A 5,664-nucleotide genomic window follows, 5' to 3' on the forward strand; every position below is an offset into this window, starting at 1 on the left:
ATGTCCAATTAGCCATGAAAAAAATAAAGGGAAGTAGAGCTGTGGCTCGAAGAGCACCAGCTTTGACCAAAAACCTCAAACCCCACAACAGGAGGAGGAGGAGGAGGAGGAGCAGGAGGAGGAGGAGGAGCAGGAGGAGGAGGAGGAGGAGGAGGAGGAGAGAGAGAGAGAGAGAGAGAGAGAGAGAGAGAGAGAGAGAGAGAGAGAGAGAGAGAGGGGGGGGGACAAAAAAGAAAGCTAGGAAGAAAGGAGGGGAGGAAGGAGGCAAAATGCTGCCTGAGCAGCAGCTAGCAAACCTGCCCTTTCCTTTCCCGAGCAGGCTGACTTGCTGAGTTTCCTTTACCACAGAAGGGTCTGCATTGAGGGTTTTAGAAGGAGAAGCTACAAAGAGTCTGCAAGGTTTAACAAGGGACCTAAAACAGCAAGGGAAATTCAAGAGGGATCCCTGGCCCTCATGATAAATAAATAAAAAATATTCAGTTCAACTGGAGCTTTTACCTGAATTCTAAGAGTGGAACTTTGGCTAAGCACCAGTAGCTCATGCCTGCAATCCTAGCTACTCAGGAAGTTGAGATCTGAGAATTGCAGTACAAAGCCAGCCCAAGCAGAAGTCTCCACGAGACACTTACCTTCAAAAACCAGAAGTGGCACTGTAATTCAGAATGGCAGAGCACTAACTTGGAGAGAAAAAAAAAGAGCTCAGGGAACAACACCTAGGCCCTAAGTTCAAGCCCCACAACTGACAAAAACAAAAATGGAACCTCTTTCCCCTTATAGCCAAGAAAATAAAGGTAGTGCAGGAACATCTCAGAGCTGGATCTCCAGACTGGCAAAGAGTAGTTCATCCAGTTTATCCAATAAACAGTGAGCAATGGCTTTAAGGCCAGGCCTGTTCTGTGCACTGGCAGAAATCCAACAGTATAGCATGGAAACCTCATCTGATCTGAGAGAGATCATGTGAAGTTGCTGTAACAAGCTAAGAAACTTGCAAGCTGGAGAGTCAGAGGTTGCTTGGCAAGAGGAAGAGGAAAAATAATATTTCACAAATAGTAGAACATGCAGAAATCCTGAGCTGTGGGGAGGGGCTTAAGGAAGGAAGGGAAAGCCATACGGTAGAGTTCAGAAAGTGAGGGAAGAATAATGTAAGAAGAGGCCAAGAAAACAGCAGAGCCAAATCACATAGGGACTTGGAGAGGATGAAGAGCAATGGAAAATAACAGAGCTTCAGACAAAGCATCCTGGAAAGATATGCATTGCAAAAAGAGCCCCCTGCAGTGTGAACAGACAGGAGGGGCCAACAGATGAGTTAAGAAGTTGTCACCAGCAGAGGAGGGTGACATTCTGGCCTATCTATGATGATGGCAGGGACTAAAGGCCACAGAAGAGGGCCACGAAATCATTAGGGAGGGGAAATCAACAGGGGGTTGGGTGATCCATTGGAACAGGAGGGCAGGGAAAGAATGATTCTTCCCGGTTTCCAGCATAGCCAAATGAAAGTAAGGCCTTCGCCCACACGGAGAGAAGGGGGAATCATGGAAGAAGACCAAGACCGAGCATGCAAGTAGTGAGCTTCGTTTTGTAGTTGTTAAGTTGGAGGCAGCTTTAGGGATAGCCTGGTGAAAATTTCAAGTCCACTGTGGGAAACACAGTTCTTAGATGGGGTGGGGGGGTGACTGGGTCAGAGATAAGGAAGCCATTGGCGTGTGGATGGAAGGTGAAGCTGGTCAACACTGAGGAGACCGCCTTTGGAGGTGGTGGAGAATGAGAAGTCACCAGTCCTTAGGACTTCCAGCGCACAGATATCAAACATCCCAGGAGGAGGAGCCTGCAAAACAGTCTGGGAAGGGAGGAGGACGTTTGAACTGCGATGGTCAAGAAGAGAAACAAAAGAAAAAATGTTAAAGTCCATTAGAGAAATCAACGTCAAGGTCACTAACGACCCAAGTCTATTAAAGAGGATAGAACTCAAACAACATCAGGATGAGGGTGGAATCCTGTCTGTGCGTCTTGGATACAGCCTTTCCTGAGGCACAGGACCCACCCAGACCATTAGGATTCAGCATTTCTACTCTGGGTGGCCCTTATCCAGGTCCCCCCAAGTCTCTTTCTCCACCCCATGGAGGTGATAGTTTCCTTGCCTCAAGAGGCTGGCCAGCCCAGGTTAACGTGAAGTGAGCTGTGCAGCAGAAAGCCCTCAGAGGACAAGCACCAAAAAATATGCTAGAAAGGCCAGCTGAGTGACCAGGATTACAATGGATTACAATGGAAGGCCTGGCCTTGGTCAGTAATGGGGCGGTATTAGTCATCTCTTCGACCTCAGTTCCATTATTATTTTTTTTTTGCCGGAAATGTGAGAACATCTCTCACTAATAACATGTGGATTCACTTCCAACTATTTGCCTTTCAAGTCAGCCTCCTCAGGTCAGGTGACATATCTCGTTTAACAGGGGTGCCATTAGAGGGAAGATTTAACGTGTGGCTAAAAGCATTTGTAGCGGGAGCTGTGGGTGGGTTCCTTTATAAGCTTCTGTGGCTGGTAACTTGCGTCTCCTTCCCTCCATGCTGTTGGGTTTTGTTATTGAAGCCTTTTACTTTCCTAAAGGAGTTGGTCATTAACTCTCCCCTGCCTGGAGTTATCCTGTGCATGGACAGGGCACATCAAGCTGAATTAGAAATCTCCCACACCAACCAGAGACTACATGAGGCTTAGTGAGCTAAGTATAAGGAGGCTGGCACCCTGCGTGGGTAACTGGCTACGTCTTTATCACCTTACATAAATAACTAAAGTACAGCCTTTACAAACTAAGCCACCAATCTACCAGCCCATGGGATCTGTGCCATTTACCACTAGAGGAGTTCTGTCTTGAGATGGCCAACAACCATGCCAGGAACGGAGGGAAGAAGAGGCTGACGCTCTTGAAGAACTTATCCTTTAACTGAAATTTTGAATTCTGGGGTTTTGTTCCCCTATAGGTTGGGATCCTTTAAGATACTGCTTGTGCTTCCTAAATCTTTGTCCGTGAATAAAGAGCTTCCCAGAGCTACAACCTGTCTGTACCTAAGACTTTTTTTCATCTGTAACACAGGGAGAGTGCCAGCTACCTGTCAAACAGGAACATTGAACTCAGGACTCTGCATGCTGGAGAGATTCAGGAAGCCATTGTAGTGATTAATGAGAAAAATCCTAGCCACAATGCCTACACAAAAAGGTAAGTTACGGGATCACAAAGTCAACACATGCAGGACTAGGTTTGGCTTTTGACAGGTTTGGCTCGGAGGACCCAATTTTTCTCCCACGGTCACTTGTGTGGGCTTCCTATGTCCTGGCTCCATGTCATGCAAGAAATGGTGACAAAAAGATGGCAGCAGCTGCATCAGGATGTAAACCTTGCATTTCAAATCTAGTAGGGGAAGCCCTACTCTTCTCTGGGTTGGGTCCTTTTGACCACAGACCAGGCATGGCTCCGTGAGCTGAGTCCTGCGTTCATCCCTGAAGCCAGGCGCCAGGCCCAGAGCTTGGAATGTGATGCCTGCTTTGCCATCTGAAGGGGAAAATATAATGAGGGGAGAAGGTCACGGAGTTGCTAGAAGTCACTTTTCTGAAAGAAGTTGTTAGCAACAATATGAAGGAGGATGAGAAGTAGAAGGAGGATGAGCAGAAGGAAAGAAGGGGGAAAAATGTAGTAGTCAAAAGGTGATCAGGTATCCAAACATAGGGGAAAAAATCTACCACCAGAAATAATTTCCCATCCTAGGTTCATAATATACATGAAAAGTGTGAATGCCAGGTAAGATCCATGAAGTCTCTGCCCTCCCACCCCATCCCAACATGTTTCAGCAAAGTACACCCTCTTCTCCAAGTACTAGTAACATATGGATTGGACCCATTGCCAGCCTTTGGGCCACTTGCATTCTATCAGAATTATTAGTCCATAACTCTGCCAACTGTACTGCTGCAACAACAAAGACAGGACCTGCCCCACCTCCATATCCTGCAGGACATCAGATACACTCTGGGATGGAAGGAAGCCAGGCAGTGCCTAACTGGGGTGGGATTGCTGCTCAGAGGCTGGAAAGTTCCTTAGGAAACCAAGACAGGGGCCCAGCAGTAGGACATCTCCAGTGACGATGGAGGAAAGGGTATCTGCTGTGGACTGCAGGGGAACTTGAACATGTGGGTTCATAGCTTAGTGCCATGGTCTCCCTATCATTAAGAGACCTCCTCAGTTAGTTCACACAGGTCTGGGAACCGGGTAGGCCTGAGGTTGTAGGAAAAGACCTCTAATGGTGTTCTGCCGGCTGGGGAAGGCAGGGCTGACAGGCTGAGCAAGCCAGCAAGAGCTCCTGGCAGATTCCCAGACTGAGTGTGTATCTAAGGCCAGAGGCTGAGCCACCAGCAGCCGGGTCTGACCTCGTGGATTCCTCTGGCCATCAAGGAGCACTGCTGAGACTTCCTCTGCTGCGGAGCGGCCATGCACACAAAACTCTGTTTTTAGGGGTTAATCCATGTCCTCTGGAGGAGGTGTTGGGCCTCTTCTGAAGGGCAGAGCCAGCAAGTGGGCTGAGACTAGCAGAAAGGCACGAGGCTGCTGGCCTGAGGTTACTTTGGCAGCAGCGCCAAAGAGCAGCCCTTAGATCCCCTCTATTCCTGAGCCCTCAGGAGCACTGGCTGCCTCCCCCACCAGCCGGCACCCCCTCTGTCCAAGCCTCTGAAGTTCACTTCCCCAGCAGCCAGGGGCCAAAGGCTGGCCCTAGTTTATGTGCAAGGAGCCTTCTCAGCACCTACTGTGTGCATAGCAACATCCCCTCCTCCTGCTCCCACTCCTCACTCAGTCAGCCCTTTGGCTACTTGGCGATTTTGACTGCTGGAAGGGGTGGGGGGTGGATGCTGACCACGCAGGTGAGTGGTGAGGGGAGAAGAGAATAGGAGAGAAAGAACAGCCCAGGCTGACCTTCCTCCAAAGTCCTGAGCCCCCTCTCCACTGGGGAGAGCGCGCTGTCTCTCTGTCTCTCTGTCTCTGTGTCTCTTGTCTCTGTCTTTCTCTCTGTCCATCTCTTTCCTCTCTGTTGGTCTCTCTCTCTGTCTCTCTCTCTGTCTCTCTCTCTCTCTCTCTCTCTCTCTCTCTCTCTCTCTCTCTCTGACACACACACACACACACACACACACACACACACACACACACACCCTGAAACACACCATTTGCTGAAGAGCAGAGCTGGGCCTTGGTTCCTGCGGGTTCTGAACCTCTAGGGAAGGGAAGGGAAGGGTCTTTCCCAGTGGCCGGTGGCCCACTCGGGTCCCTGCATCCCCGGTCTCCTCTCCCGGGGTGGTGGCGGGGGACCCTTCATCAGTGCTTTACCAAGTCGGCTGAGCCCAGGAAGGGCAGTGCTGCCACCGTGCTGCGGGAGGCTGGGAGGAGCGCGCGGGGCCTGGGTGCGCCGGGCCGGGGCCGGGGTCTGCGGGGCCGGGGCCGGGGTCTGCGGGGCTGGGGCTGGGGCCGGGGCGCGCAGGGCCGGGGTCTGCGGGGCCGGGGCCTGCGGGGCCGGGGCCGGGGTCTGCGGGGCCGGGGTCTGCGGGTCTGGGGCCGGGGTCTGCGGGGCCGGGCCGGGGCCGGGGTCTGCGGGGCCGGGGCCGGGGTCTGCGGGGCCGGGGTCTGCGGGGCC

This window comes from Megascapheus bottae, chromosome 27 (genome assembly GCF_031878675.1).
Source record: "Megascapheus bottae isolate mThoBot1 chromosome 27, mThoBot2.hap1, whole genome shotgun sequence".
Taxonomy (NCBI): Eukaryota; Metazoa; Chordata; class Mammalia; order Rodentia; family Geomyidae; genus Megascapheus; species Megascapheus bottae.